Below are 16742 nucleotides of genomic sequence, written 5' to 3' on the forward strand. Positions count from 1 at the left end.
TCATAACAGCTTTTGACTGGTTACTTGAGTAGACGTAGAGCAAGGAAAGGACTGCTAGACACCTCTTTTGCCCACAAGAAGGTTAAAACTGGCTTAGGGATTTAACATGTCAACATACAAGTTCACACAAAACATAAATACTGGGATGCAGTGAATTTTAGAGAGGACAAATGAAATAGAGTTAATAGGAAACTTTGAGTTTCTGTAGGAAAATAAGTGAAATTATGACAAGTTTCAAAGTTGCATCTTAAGTATAAGAACTTTGATAAGCCAGGCTGCAGCATGCAGAGGATGAGAACATAGTTGCTAATCTTAAACACATTTTATGGGCACTAATACTAATCATGAGGGCTCTGATCCTACCTCCTGGTACCATTAACTTGGGGATATGTGAACCTGGGGTGGGACACAAATATTCAGACCATGGCTGTACATTAATTAAGTCAGAAATTCACTTGGAGAAGCATTGGATTCACTTGCTAATGATGATACAGTAGGCTTGCTTAGGATTGAAAAGTTGGTCACAAAGAAGCTTAATGCCTGTGCTTAATAAGTACATAAAAGATTTCCATATATGTTAGGTCAGAAGTTGGAAATAAGTAATACTAAATGTAGTTGACAACTTAAATATAAAAAAATAATTGGGACTAAAAGCTATTCACATTTTTAAGGGACTAGAGGACAGTGAGTAAACTATGACATGCTTTTATAAACTTTCACTACCAAGGATTGACAGCCTTTGTAATGGTCTCTAGAGCAAGCAGGATTCTTACATATTTTTATGTGCCCTGGACTCCTTTGCAGTCTAAAGAAGCCTTTGAACCTCTTCTCAGAATATGACTTAAATGTATATAGTTCAAATATTTAAATTTATGATGTAAGACATTTGCTTTTATTGAATTAAATAACAACTAGTGATAGTCCTGCTAATACTGCTGTGGTGTACTGCCTACATTCAGAATTGAAGGTAATGCTAATTTCAGCTATAGGTTAATGAAAAGGATGTAAATTTCTTCCATCCAAATTCATGCACCCATAGTTTAAGATTCATAGTTTATTTGTTTGTTGTTAATTCTCACCAAAAGACACATTGATTAGTTGCCTCCCATACTCAAGCATGCTACTGGGGCTGGGATTGAACCTGCAACCTTGGTGTGTGTTCTTGACCGGGAATTGAACCCTTGATCCTTCATTGCATGGGCTCATACTCTACCTCTTAGCCACACTGGTTAAGGCAAGACTTACAGTTTTAGAGTCTCTGCCCTAAAGAGTCCTGCACATGTAACTAAGTTATTTCATATGGGGAAACCAGTGGCTTCCATAATAAGAAGAAGGATTATTGATTCTTAAATACTTGTTCACAAGAATGTGACCGAGACTTCTTATAGTGAGATCAAATGATAGTTTAAGGAAAAACCTGGTAGTATAATGGAAAGACATTGGGTTGGGAGATAAAAATACTTGAGTTTGAGTTCTGCTTGCCACTGGGTAAGTAACGGAACTTTTTCTGAGTTTCAGTTCTCCTTATTTGTAAAATCGGGATAATAATTTTCACTTCTGAGTTAAATGACATATTAATTATAAAACAGTATATTGATGAAAGATAGTTTATTTTCATCTTCGAAGAAATTAACATACCAAAGGCTGTGATTGCCCTAACTGGTTTGGCTCAGTGGATAGAGCATTGGCTGACGGACTGAAGGGTCCCAGGTTCCATTCCAGTCAAGGGCATGTACCTTGCTTGCGGGCACATCCCTAGTAGGAGGTGTGCAGGAGGCAGCTGATTGATGTTTCTCTCTCATCGATGTTTCTAACTCTCTATCCCTCTCCCTTCCTCTCTGTAAAAAATCAATGAAATATATTTTAAAAAAAGGCTGTGATATACATTATTTTTATTTATTTTTAAATAATTCTTTATTGTTGAAAGTATTACATATGTCCCCTGTTTTCCACCATTGACTCCCTGTAGACCGCCCCCACCCCTGTGCTGTGATATACATTTATTTTTTTTTTTACTCATTGTAATACTTTAAGCAATAAAACAATTAAAAAGAAAAAAAAAAGAAAAAAATAAATAAATCATCACTAGAGCTATGCAGTTCCCCTCTGTTCTCAGAGCACTCACATGGGGCCAGACTAGGATTTGCCCTTCCCTCAATATACCTGTCCTGCATGACTGCTCTGCTGGGCATGGGGGCTACCCCAGGGAAGTTCCATACTTTACAGACAAGTGGCATCTGGGAAAGGTTGTGGCGGGGTGGGGGCGGGGGGGGGGGGCGGGTAGAGGAGGAGAAGGCAGGAGAGACCTTGATGTACAGAGGAAGAAGGTAGGAGGCTCTATTTCCCTGCCTTTATCTGCCTAAACGATGCAAGGTAGACCAATCAGAAAGCTGCCAAAGGGTTCTGATCTGGCAGACCTGACCTCTGGGCCTGTTCTCTGGAACCTCAGTTTTCCCATCTGAATAATGGGTGCTGGTCTATGGTAAGTGTTTTAAGAACACCCTTCATTTATAAAAGATCTGAAGCCTTGCAACCCAGAGGCCCCAGGGGCTCCTCCCCAGTCCAGGGTCCCTCCCAGATCCAGGTATCCAGCTCAGGTTCTTCTCCAGCGCTGGGTCCAAGAAGCAAGCACTTAGGTCAAACTCCCCCAACCTGCCAGTCCGCCTCCCGGCCAGTACAGCCGCCCAGCCAAGGCAGGGGGCGGGGCAGACGCATCCAAATTCATCCCCGACTTAAATTCAGACCAATCAGCGTCGAGTTCTGCATGTGAGCAGGAGGGAGGGTTTCTGGCCGCTGTTCTATAGGCATGCACAACCTCTTGCCTAAGGCCTCCTCCCACCGCACAGAGGGGTTAAGGGGATGGGGTAAGACATGAACCTTGGTTCCATCCTTAAAGTCGGGGAGTTCTCCTCGGCCCTCCTGTATCACACGCTTTTGGATCCCGTCCTCCCGGAGTCTTGCGATGACATCCGCCATCCTCCTTACCCACTGCTCTCTTTTGGTAACTTCCAGACTCGCTCAGCAGCTTCCGGACCTGCTTCGGCAACTGCTAGTGCTTCCATTTAGTTTTTGTTTAGATGAGGGGAAACTATTATGTAGTAGGAGGGAACGACATGAATGGCATATAGGGCTTTCCTAGGGTATTCAAGTGGAGTTCACCTTTTGGTAATGGTACTAAAACTATTCTTATCCTATATAATAAAAGAGAAACATGTAAATTGACCATCTTCTGCTATGTTCACCAGCCAATCAGACGTGAGTATGCAAATTAACCCAACAAAGATGGCGGGTTAATTTGCATACATAGGCACCAGGCGGAGAGCAGAGTGGGAGAGCCAGCAGAGAGTGGAGTGGCTTGGGGAACTTGGCTCCCCAAGCCGCCAGACGGAGAGCAGAGAGGGAGAGCTGGCAGCTTGGAGGACTTGGCAGAGTGGGAGGCCGTGGTACGGAGACAGAGCAGGAAGGGAAAACCAAGAGCTTGGGGAGCACCAGGAATTCTGGGAATAGTAGTTCTATTGGCAGCCCCAGGACCTGAAGCGGAAGCCCAGAGCGTGGGGAGCACCGGGAATGCTGGAAATTGTAGTTCTGGTGGCAGACGGATCTCCTAGACCAGTGGCTCTCAACCTTCCTAATGCCGCGACCCTTTAATACAGTTTCTCATGTTGTGGTGACCCCCAACCATAAAATTATTTTCATTGCTACTTCATAACTGTAATTTTGCTACTGTTATGAATCGTGTAAATATCTGATATGTAGGATGTATTTAGGCGACCCCTGTGAAAGGGTCGTTCGACCCCCAAAGGGGTCGCGACCCACAGGTTGACAACTGCTGTACTAGACATTAGAGCAAAGTGAGCCTGGAGCAAGTTACTGTTGTGGTGAGGGATGGAGGGAAAGCCAAGGTGAGAGACATAAGTAAAATCAGAGTGTGTAGGAAAAATTAAAGGGAAGATATCCTAAAACTTCCAGGAAATCTCCACCAATGAAGCAAAGGGAAAAAAAATGCCTCTGTTATTCTGTGAGCAACAAACCAAACTGGGTTGGGAGTCTCAGACAATTTGCTCATATGATTGCAAATACGGACAGAAACTCGCGGATTGGAGAGGGCTCCCCTGAGGGCTCCCAGATTGGAGAGGGTGCAGGTCGGGCTGAGGGAGCCAGTATACAAATCTTTGTTCACCGGGCCCCTAGTTTCTTATAAAAGAACAAATAAAATGCCTTGGTTTGCGTGTGACAACTAAGCTTTTCAGGGTAAGAAGTTAGTTGATAAGTAGGATAAACTGGGTAAATCTCATATCTTTGTACATGAACAGAAAAATGGCTAGTGACAATCAGTATGGTAAAAAGAATGCTAGGCCAACTGGTCATTTTATCTCCGAGAATGTTGCCTGAGTGGTTCCCAAAAGGCCAACAAAATTGTTAGTCATTCCCAATAGAGTTATGGAAAATAAAATTTAAAAATGGACTGCATTATCTTGGTATGAAACCACAATATACTTACTCTTAAACTATTGAATGGATTCTAATTATACCTCAAGGAAGAAGAAATTTAGGAGGAGAGTTTCCAGAAAATGGCAATATAAATGATGAAGGCAATGGTGAGACTGTTGTATGAAGATAAAGAAATTAGACTCTACAATGGAATGATGAAGACTAAGACGGACTATGATTAAATTGTATTGAATTAGGAAAAAACATGAATAATAATCCTGGAAAATTAGAAGTAGTTTGAAAGATGAATATAGTTTGACAGGGATTGAATAATGAGTGGTTTATGAAATTTATTAGCTCAGAAGGTGGTTAAGGCTTAAGAACAGACCAGGCATAATTTAAGGATTACAAAGCCAGAGACATTTGTGATCCAGTCCTAGTTCATTTCAGGTTAACAAATATTTAATGATACTTGTACCTAATGGTTTATGACAGCAGTCACCAACTGGTGGTCTGCGGGGTCTGAAAGATTGGTGACTGCTGGTTTATGAAACTCCTTGTTCTTTTCATTCATTCAATAAATGTTTATTGAAAACCAAGTGATCTTCCCAATAACCATTTATTGAGCATCTGCCACACTGAAGGGACTGTGGTAGACTCTGAGGGTGTACACTGTACAGTTGTAGCTATATGTATGGGGAGTACTGAGGGGTTCTGCAAAATAAACAGTTAGGCAAATTCTTTTTTAAAAATGTATATTGCTTTCAGAGAGGAAGGGAGAGGGAGAGAGAGAGAGAATGTCAATGATGAGAGAATCCTTGATTGGCTGCCTATTGGGGATCTAGCCCACAACCTGGACATGTGCCCTTGACCGGAATTGAATCTGGGACCTTTCAGTCTGCAGGCTGACACTATCCACTGAGCCAAACTGGCCAGGGCCAGTTATGCAAATTCTAAGTGCCTTAGAGAATAAGAAACCTAAATGTTTCTCTAAGGTGCTGATATGAATTACTAGTACTTAGGGTTTTCTGTTTATTTTTATTGATTTTCTTTTTAGAGAGAGAGGGAGGGAAAGGGAGAGAGAGATAGAAATATCAATGAGAAACATTGATAGGCTGCCCACTGCATACCTCTCACCAGGGACGGAGCCTCAAACCTGGGCTTGTGGAACTAGTGACCACACTATTCAGGCATACTTAGGGTTTTTAAAAAATATATTGAGCTTGGCCAGCGTTGTTCAGTGGTTGAGCGTCGACTTATGAACCAGGGGGTCACGGTTCAATTCCTGGTCAGGGCACATGCTGGCTGGATCCCCAGTGTGGGGAGTGCAGGAGGCAGGCGATCGATGATTCTCATCATTGATGTTTCTATCTCTCCCTCTCCTTTCCTCTCTGAAATAAAAATATTAAAAAAAAATATATATATATGAAGACATTCTTTTCATTTGTTTAAAGGCCCTAATCTGCATTGTAATCCACTGGCAGTGTAGTATAACACAACTCCTCCTAGATCAAGCATGTCAAACTCAGAGGCTAACACGGGCCAGATAAACAAGGTTTAAGTTTATGTGTGCTGCCAAAAACAAAACAAAATCCAAAAGCTTTAATTTTCATATAAATGTAGGTTTGTTTTGATAGAGATGTGCTGAATACAAAGGGCTGAACTAAATAAGTAATCGCCAACATAAATAATAGAACATTTTAATAAAAAATAATATTTTTTCTTGAACAGTAACGTACCAGACACTGAATAACTGCACAAGTTAATAAGCGTAACACAAACCTATTTTTCTTGTTCTCCGAAAGCGAAATATTTTCTGTTGCGCACACCAAACATGTCAGTACAAGGCTAATGACATGGCAATCGGCTGCTAAAATATTTGTTGCTAGTATTAGTGGAGAGAAATGGTGCGCCTGCCCGTAAGGCGTGTCAGGGAAATGAATGCAACACAATTATAGTAATCGGTCATTAGCAAAAGTTGTAGTTCGTTATTAATAATTATGTATAACAGGACATTGTAAAAATTAAGTTACAAAATTTTTGTTAAAATGTTTCTTATATGCCATTATATTGGCTGGGCTGCAAAAATATTCGTTGTGGCCCGCGAGTTTGACATGCTTGTTCTAGATCCTAGAGTGAGATGACCTGTGTTCAAATTTTGGCTCTTTATCTTATTAATTGTGTGACCTCTGGATAGCTATTCAATTTCTTCATCTCTGAAATTAGGATAATAGTAGTACCTACTCCATAGAGGATAATTGGGAGACAGCAAGGAATACATACTAGTACTGAGAATGGTACCTGACACATAGTGCTGAGCAAGTATTAGCTATAATTATAGGTACCATTTCATTTTGACAGTTTAATCAAGAGCTTAATCAAGAGTTTTAATTTATAAAGTATGGAACTCAGAACCATTTTTATTAGGAATAGAAAGTATCTTTTTTTAGGTACGGTAAAGAAAAATACATCAATAAAATTGTTATTATGCAATAACCTCTGTCTTTATATAATGAATACAGTAGATATGACTAGAAGTATCTTCCTATTTAATAAGACTATAGCTCAAATAAAAAGGTGGTGTTTTGCAACATAGAACTCTTTAGTTCAGGCTCTAAAATATTTCTGTCCAGGATGTTGTTCTGATGTTTTGATAGTTTACCCTTTTAAGAATCATTCTTAGAATATAATTGTAGGCCAGGCTTCTAGAGTAGGGTTTGGGAAAGTTTTTCTGTAAAGGGTCAAATACTAGATCTTAGGCTGGTTAGATCTTCTCTGTTGCAGCTTACTCAACTCTGCCATTGTAGTGTGAAAGCAGCCATAGTCAATTTATAAATGAATGAGTGGGGCTGTATTTCAATAAAACTTTTTGGGCACTGAAATTGTAATTTTATGTAATTTTCATGTGTCAAGAAATAAGATCCCCCCCCCCCCCCCCAATTATTTAAAAATGTGAAAACTATTCTTATCTGCTAAGGGTTTACAGAAATGGGCAGTGGGCTGGATTTGACTTCAGACCATACTGTGCTGACTCCTACTCTAGAGTCTTGGCTCTACAACTCCCAGGCTATATGATCCTGTGGAAGTTAATGTTAAGCCTTAATTCCATCTTTTAAATGGGGGATAATAACAGTATCAATTATATGTAGAATTGTGAGAAATGAGATAATATATCTGAATTGCTTAGCACCATCTCTGACACATAGTGTTTAGTAAATGCTGTATGTTATTATCATCTAATTGAACCCCCTCATTTTACAATAAGGCTGTTGGGACCCTGAGAGGATAGGATAGCTGATATTTCTAAAATCTATCTATGGCTTGTCAGTAGCATTAAACTCACACTGCTTGACTTTAGTTTCTCTTTCTACCCAACCATGCTACTTTCATAGAGGATTTAATTCTGTTAACATATTGCTTGATAAAACTATTCTATTGGATATCGTAATGGTGGATACATGACATTATGCATTTGTCAAAACAAATAGGGCTTTCCAGTGCAAAGAGTAAACTCTAATGTGTACAAATCAAGCAAAAATCATTTAGGAGGTCAGGGATCCCAGAAAGGAGGATTGCAAACTGTGACCAGAGAATCTAATTCTATTATAAATGTCTGAAATAGCCTTACTGGGGAAGGATGGTAGTGTTGACCTAGGTAAATTAGGAAAGGAGTAGAATCTAAGACAAAAGGCACTGCACATAAGTGTTGTCTAATTGATAAAATTGTATCCCATAGAGCTACAGGTTAATTCTGATACTGATATATATGTATACTGTAATTGAGTAATTAAGCAAATGGAGCGTGGGAGACAGGCTTTTCACTGTTAGAGTGGGAATTTACAGATAAGCAAGGGGAGGAGGATAGAACGGTCCATGTGGTAATGGATTAGAGTTGGAAACATGCATATGAACCCATGTTTAGCTTAATACAGATATAGGTGCTTACATATTGAAATATTTATAGATATGTATGCACAGTGGGTTTAGATACAGTTATATTTCTGTGCTCTTGCCAGCTGGAAAATTAAAAGAAACCCAGGAACACACTCAGTACCCACTTTTTGGTTTTTAATGCCATTGTCCAATAAAAGGAACTAGAGTTTGTTGGAGAAATGGCTGATTCTAGGACTGGGGCAAGAAATATACAAGATGAGCCTGGAGCATCTTACAGTGCCAGAAAGTAAGGAAGTACTCCAACCACCACCGCTACAACTACAATCCCACATTGATGAGGCTATGTCAGAGGAGCACAGGAGCCAACTGAAAGAGCTCCCAAATGCCAAAACTTGAACAGTTTGAGCAGCAGAATAAACAAAGCAGCACTGGATTATCCGTAATATAAAATCAATATTTAAGAGTTTATATTGACTTAAATAAATGATTGAATAAATTAATATACTGCTCGGAACACACTTAGCATGGTTTTATGTCTTAGGAGCCTCTGGTTTACTGGAAGGCCTTCAGAGAGTATTGGAATAATTAAGGATGTGGGACTTTTGAAGTTCAACTTCTTGGATCCCAATCCTGGCTCTACCATTTCTGGCTGTGTCACCTTGGGTGGGTTATTTAAACTCTATCTGTAAAATGGAGGTTATAGTAGTGTCTATGTTATAAAAGGATTAAATGAGTTAATGATATATAAAGCACTCATGCATATAAAATGTTTGGCATATAGCTCTCAGTTGAATGTGTGTATATAGCCTTTTTAAAAAAATATATATTTTATTGATTTTTTTACAGAGAGGAAGGGAGAGGGATAGAGTTAGAAACATCGATGAGAGAAACATCGATCAGCTGCCTCTTGCACACTCCCCACTGGGTATGTGCCCGCAACCAAGGTACATGCTCTTGACCGGAATCGAACCTGGGACCCTTCAGTCCGCAGGCCGACGATCTATCCACTGAGCCAAACCAGTCAGGGCTATGTAGCCTTCTTACTACAGTAGCATTCAAAGAGTTTGGATTCCCACTTGGAATTCTTTATCATAGAATCTCTCTCCCCAACCCCCAAAGCTTCTTGAATAGAGGGAAAAAAATCTAACTTAAAGTGTTTATTGAGCACCTAGTCTGATGTAAACATATCTGCCTTGTTCAAATTTACTGTGTAGACTGTACAGTGAAGAGAATAATATCACCTCCTCTTCCTCCTCCCTTTCCCTTCCCCTTCCCTTCCTCTCACCTTCCCTCTCTTTCCTTCCCTTTCCCTCCCCTCCCTTCCCCCCTCCCCTCACCCTCCTTCCTCTCCTCCTCCTCACCCTCCTCTTTCTCCTCCTCCTCCTCCTTCTCCCTTCAACATTTCATGAAATACTGGTTTGGTGGTGATGAGCTCCTTTAGCTTTTCTTTGTCTGTAAAGCTCTTTATTTGACCTTCAATTCTAAATGATAGCTTTGCTGGATAGAGTAATTGTGGTTGTAGGTTTTTGCTATTCATCACTTTGAATATTCCCACTCCTTTCTGGCCTGCAAAGTTTCTGTTGGGAAATGAGCTGACAGTCATATGGGTGCTGCCTTATAGGTAACTAACTGCTTTTCTCTTGCTGCTTTTAAGATTCTCTCTTTGTTTTTTGCTCTTGGCATTTTAATTATGATGTGTCTCAGTCCACACTGGGGATATGTCAGTAGCTCCTGTTGGGTGGCCCAAGGCATTGGTTAGCTTTGCACGTGTTTGGGTTCCTCTTTGGGACTCTCTGTGCTTCCTGGACTTGTAAGTCTACTTCTTTCACCAGGTAGGGGAAGTTTTCTGTTATTATTTCTTCAAATAGGTTTTCAATATCTTGCTCTCCCTCTTCTCCTTCTGGCAACCCCATAATGTGAATGTTGGTACCTTTGAAGTTGTCCCAGAGGCTCCTTGCACTGTCTTCATATTTTTGGATTTGTTTTTTCTTTTTGCTCTTCTGATTGGGTGTTTTTTGCTTCCTCATATTCCAAATTGTTGATTTGATTCTCAGAATCTTCTAATCTACAGTTGAATTCCTGTAAATTATACTTTATTTCAGTTAGAGTATGATTAATTTCTGACTGGTTCTTTTTCATGTCCTTGACATTCTCACTAAGATCCTTGAAGTCTCACTAAGTCCCTTGAAGGTCTAATTGAGATCCTTGAGCAACCTTATAACCATTGTTTTGAACTCTGAATCCAGTAATTTGCTTGCTTCCATTTCATTTATTTCTCTGGAGATTTCTCCTGTTCTTTCATTTGTGGCATGTTTCTTTGTCTCCGCATGTTCCCTGTGTTTGTTTCTATGTATTAAGTAGAGCTGCTGTGTCTCCTGGAATTGTTAAGAGTGGCCTTGGGTAGTGGGTGTCCTGTATGGCTCAGTGGCTCAGCATCCCCAGTCACCTGAGCTGGGCCCTCTAGGTGCACCCCTGTGTGGGGCTGTGTGCACAGTCTTGTTGTAGTTGAGCCTTGATTGCTCTTTGCATCACTGGGAGGGGTTGACCTCCAAGCCAATTGGCTGTGAGGACCAGCTGCGACTGTAGTGGAAGAGCTGTGTGCAGGAGACACCCTTATGGAGCAGGACTTGCTTCAGTGGGGCTTTGGTGCTCACTGAGTCTGCCCCTTGAGTGTATCGCTTGTGAATGTGTAGAGTTGTAATCTGGTATGGTCTGAAGCTGTCCACTGAGTACACTGGCTTGGGGGCCTCCTGGGAGGTGCAAAGCTAACCACTGCTTTGGGCCACCCAGCAGGAGCTACTGAGCAACCTACAGATGGCTGCTGTTTGTATTGTGCTTGCAAGTGTCCAGGGAGGCCAACCTGTGAAGCAAGGCAAGCTGTCCTAGTACCGGGTCTTGGGTCTCTCATTGATAGGGATGGGGCATGCTGATGCCAGTTGCTGATTGTTTAAGAAATTTTAGGAAAACCTGAAGCCTGAGCCAGGACAGGCCATTCATATGGAAAAGTTGCTGTAAACAGCTTGGATGGAGTGGGGTCCCAGGGAATCACCAGGATGGAGCAAACAGTGTGAGCCACCCTGATGGAAATTCAGATATGGCTGCCAGTTAGTTCTGTGATGGGGAGTGGGGGAGGTCTCAGCACAGGAACAATGACCCCTGTGAGCACTTCCCTCTGTGAGAAAGCCACCCCTGAGTTCCTGCCCCCATGCCAGACAATCCAGTTCCTCCCCATATGTCTCTGGTTCCCCCAATGCTGCTTCCAGTGCTGGAGCTTAGAGGAATTGAGTCTTAAGTCCATGTGCTAGCCCTTTAAGAGGGACTGCCTGTAACTCCAGCAGCCTCTGTGTCACTCAGCCACAATCCCCACTGGTTTTTACAGCCTGAAGTTACAGGGAGTTCTCTTCCCAGCTTGGAACCCTGGGCTAGGGGTCTAGTGTGGGGCTGCGACCCCTTGCTTCTCTCAAAGGAGGCCTCCACAGTGGATATTTCCCTCCTGATTAAAAAGACGCCACATGTGGTGTTGAATCAGACCATTTCATGCCTCCGCCCCACTATCAGTCTCGATATACTTTCTTCTTTACTTCTCTAGTAGTAGGACTTCCATTCAGCCAGCTTTCAGGGGGTTCTGAATAATAGTTCTGTATTTTAGTTGTAATTTTGATGTCATTGTGGGAGGTGGCGAGTACTGGAGTTTACCTATGCCACCATCCTGGTTCTCAATCTTGCAGCTGTTATTTTTACTTCTGGATCTTTCGATAAACTTTGGGCTTGTTAATTTGCTAGACCAGTGGTCGGCAAACTGCGGTTCGCGAGCCACATGCGGCTCTTTGGCCCCTTGAGTGTGGCCACGAAGTTTCACTTGCACTGTACGTGTGCGCACGCACGTGGTATTTTGTGGAAGACCACACTCAAGGGGCCAAAGAGCCACGGTTTGCCAACCACAGCTGTAACCAATGAGCGACACCGGCCAGGGCCAGCTTGGATTTTGATACTGACTAATGAATCATAGGATGTCCTTTTATTTATTTAATTGTCTTGTTGTTTTCAGTATATATAAGTCTTTGGTCAAATTTATTCCTACATATTTTCTTCTTTTTGATGCTAATATTAATGGGTTTTTAAATTTCATTTTCATTGCTAGTGTATAGAAACATAATTGATTTTTGTATATTTATCCTGTACCCTAAAAGATCACTGAACTTGTTTATTTTAATCATTTTTAGTGCATTCTTTAGGATTAACTATCTGTATACAAGGTCATGTTATCTATAACTATCATTTTCTTTCTTCCAATCTGGATGACTTTTATTTCTTTTTTCTTTTTCTTTTTTGCCCTGACTAGAACTTTGGTACAATTTTGAATAGAAGTTGTAAAAGTGGACCTTGTCTTGTTTTTGATCTTAAGGGGGATAGCATTCTGTCTTTGACCATGATGTTAGCTGTGAATTTTTCATAGATGCTCTAATAGATTGAGGGAATTCCCTTCTGTTCCTTGTTTACTGAGTGTTTTTATTTTGAAATGGTATTGGATTTTGTCAAATCATTTTTTGAGACTTGAGATAATTAAATGGGTTTTATCTTCTGTTTATGTGGTGTAGTATATTGATTGATTTGTAGATGTTATACCAGCCTTGCATTTATAGTATAAATTCTACTTGGTAATATACTCAGTGTATATTCCTTTTTACATGTTGCAGGATTCAACTGTTAGTATTTTGTTGAGGATTTAAGAAATCTATATTATAAGGGATATTAGTCTATAGTTTTATTGTGATGTCTTTGTCTGGTTTTCGAATGAGAGTAATACCAGAGTCATAGAATGATGTGGCAAGTGTTCTTTTCTCTTCAGTTATTTGGAAGAATTTGTGATTGATTGGTACTAATTCTACTTTAAATGTTTGATAAAATTCACCAGTGGAGCCATTTGGACTTGGTATTTCTTAGTGGGAAGTTGGAAGCTTTAAATTTTGTATTATCATATTCATCTGATTTTTCATTTATTGTTATTTTGGTCATACATACATAGAAGCCTAACCTGAAGTTTCCTCATCAAAAGATGTAAAATATTTGTGCCCAGCTGGTGTAGCTCAGTGGTTGAGCGTTGACCTACGAACCAGGAGGTCATGGTTCAATTCCTGGTCAGGGCCCAGGGCCCAGGTTGTGGGCTTGATCTCCAGTAGGGAGTTGTAAAGGAGACAGCGATCAATGATGTTTCTCTTCATTGATGTTTCTATCTTTATATCCCTCTCCCTTTCTCTCTAAAAATCAATAAAAAATAAATAAATAAATAAATTTTTAAAGATGTAAATATTTTGCCCTGACGAGTTTGGCTCAGTGGCTAGAGCGTCGGCCTGTGGACTGAAGAGTCCCAGGTTCGATTCCGGTCAAGGGCATGTACCTTGGCTGCGGGCACAACCCCAGTAGGGGGTGCGCAGGAGGCAGCTGATCGATGTTTCTAACTCTTTATCCCTCTCCCTTCCTCTCTGTAAAAAAAATCAATAAAATATATTTTATTTTATTTTTTAAAATATATTTTATTGATTTTTACAGAGAGGAAGGGAGAGGGATAGAGAGTTAGAAACATCGATGAGAGAGAAACATCTATCAGCTGCCTCCTGCACACTCCACTGGGTATGTGCCCGAAATCAAGGTACATGCCCTTGACTGGAATCGAACCTGGGACCCTCGAGTCCACAGGCTGACGCTCTATCCACTGAGCCAAACCGGCCAGGGTTAATAAAATATATTTTTTAAAAAGATGTAAATATTGCCGAAACCGGTTTGGCTCAGTGGATAGAGCGTCGGCCTGTGGACTGAAAGGTCCCAGGTTCGATTCCGGTCAAGGGCATGTACCTGGGTTGCGGGCACATCCCCAGTGGGAGATGTGCAAGAGGCAGCTGATCGATGTTTCTCTCTCATCGATGTTTCTGACTCTCTATCTCTCTCCCTTCCTCTCTGTAAAAAATCAGTAGAATATATTTAAAAAAAAAAAAAAAAAAAGATGTAAATATTTGTAAATAATGCAATCAGTAGGAGTTACAAATTTCTTATAACATTTAATATGGTGTAACACTCATACATAATCATCTTTTCTTGAACTCTCATGGCACTTTCTATATCTCTTAAGTGACTTTGCGTGTACTTATTTTTTTTTAATTGAATTTATTGGGGAGACATTGGTTTGCATAATCATACATGTTTCAAGTGTACAATTCAATAAAACATCATGTGCACAAACCAAAGGACTTGTATGCATGTATATAATCATAACCCATGGTCACAGATAGTAGGGGGGTGAGGGCATGTGGGGGGGGTAGAAGTGGCTGGAGAGAGGTCATTGGGGGAAAAAAGAGACATATGTAATACTTTAAACAATAAAGAATTAAAAACAACAAAGAAAATCATGTGCACACTGCATTGTGCCCGCATTGGCAAGAAAAGTCTTTTTCTGGCCCTATTTCCCTCCCCCTTTGTCCATCTCCACCTACCTACATCCCTCTTTCCCTCTGGTTAATACTACACTGTTGTCTGTGTCTATGCCATGTAGAGTCCCCTGCCCCATCCCCTCTGACAGCTGTCAGTCTGTTTTGTGTATCCATGCCTCTGTTTCTATTTATTTGTTTGTCTGTTTATTTTGTTCATTAGATTCCAAATATAAGTGAGATCATATCATATGGTATTTGTCTTTGGCTTATTTCACTTAGCATTATAATTTCTAGGTCCATCTGTGCTGTTGCAAAAGGTAAGATTTCCTTTTTTTTAATGGCTGAGTAGTATTCCATTATGTAAATGTACCACAGCTTTTTTATCCACTCATCTACTGATGGGCATCTACTGATGGGCATTGGCGCTCTTTCCAGATCTTGGCTATCTATCTATATAAAGCCTAAGTGACTGTTGGACCGTTTGACTGGTGGCTGTGATGCACACTGACCACCAGGGGGCAGACACTCAATGCATAGGCATGGAAATATGGAACAGACTGATGAATCTTGGAAGCGGGGAGAGGGGAGGGCGGGAAGAGATTAACAAAGATCTTACATGTAGACTAGAGGCCCGGTGCACAGATTTATGCACTGGTGGGGTCCTTGGATTGGCCTTCGGGGATCGGGCTGAAACCCGCAGTCCGACATCCACTGAGGGTTCCCAGATTGCGAGAGGGCACAGGCCAGGCTGAGGGACCCCACTGGTGCACGTGCACCGGGCCTCTAGTTGTAAATAACACTGCAGTGAACATAGGGGTGCACATATTCTTTCCAATTAGTATTTTGGGTTTCTTTGGGTATATTCCCACAAGTCAAACGGCAGTTCCGTTTTTAATTTTTTGAGGAAACTACATACCAATACTTGTTTCCCACAGTGGCTGCTATAGTCTTCATTCCCATCAGCAGTGCATGAGGGTTCCCCTTTCTCCACATCCTCCCCAGCACTTGTTTATTTATTAGTGATAGCCATTCTGACAGGTGAGAGGTGATATCTCATTGTGGTTTTAATTTGCATCTCTCTGATGATTAGTAACATTGAGCATTTTTTTCATATGTCTCTTGGCCATCTGTATGTTCTCTGGAGAAGTTTCTATTTAGGTCCTTTGCCCATTTTTAAATTGGGTTGTTTGTCTTGATGTTGAGTTGTATAAGTTCTTTATATATTTTGGAAATTAAGCTCTTGTCAGAAGTATAATTGGCAAATATGTTCTATTCAGTGGGTTCCCTTCTCATTTTGCTGTTGGTTTCTTTTGCTGTGCAAAAGCTTTATAGTTTAGTCCCATTTGTTTATTTTTTCCTTTGTTTCTCTTGCCCATGGAGAAATAAGATATAAATATTTGTAAATAATGCAATCAGTAGGAGTTACAAATTTCTCATATAACATTTACCATGGTGTAACAATCATACATAGTCATCCTTTCCTGAACTAAAAATATTCCTACAAGAAATGCCTGAAATTTTACCGCCTATGTTTTCTAGGATTTTTATGGTCATGTGACTTATATTTAAGTCTTTAACCCATTTTGAGTTTATTTTTGTGTATGGTGTAAGTTGGTGGTCTAGTTTGATTTTTTTGCATGTATCTGTTCAGTCTCCTTAGCACCATTTATTAAAGAGACTGTCTTTACTCCATTGTATGTTCTTGCCTCCTTTGTCAAATATTAATTGACCATATAGGCATGGGTTATTTCTGGGCTCTCTGTTCTGTTCCATTCATCTATGTGTCTGTTTTTAAAACCATTACCACGCTATTTTGATTACTAGAGCCTTATAGTATAGTTTCATATCAATCAGGTCTCATAATACCTCTAACTTTGTTCTTTCTCAAGATTGCTGTGGCTATTATTTGCCATCTTTTGTGGTTCCATCTAAATTTTAGGATTATTTATCTGGTTCTGTGAAAAATGCTATTGGTATTTTGATAGGGATTGC

At 40.5% G+C, this 16742-nt stretch overlaps 1 protein-coding gene across 2 annotated transcripts in view; it reads left to right on the top strand.

The window, feature by feature from the left end:
- The window catches only part of INO80 (INO80 complex ATPase subunit), a 145594-nt gene that overhangs the window by 1955 nt on the left and 126897 nt on the right, over positions 1 to 16742 (top strand). The gene's annotated exons all lie outside the window — the stretch shown is intronic.

This window comes from Myotis yumanensis, unplaced genomic scaffold (genome assembly GCF_028538775.1).
Source record: "Myotis yumanensis isolate MYYU_CA2020_CCGP unplaced genomic scaffold, mMyoYum1.0.hap1 SCAF_1, whole genome shotgun sequence".
Lineage (NCBI taxonomy): Eukaryota > Metazoa > Chordata > Mammalia > Chiroptera > Vespertilionidae > Myotis > Myotis yumanensis.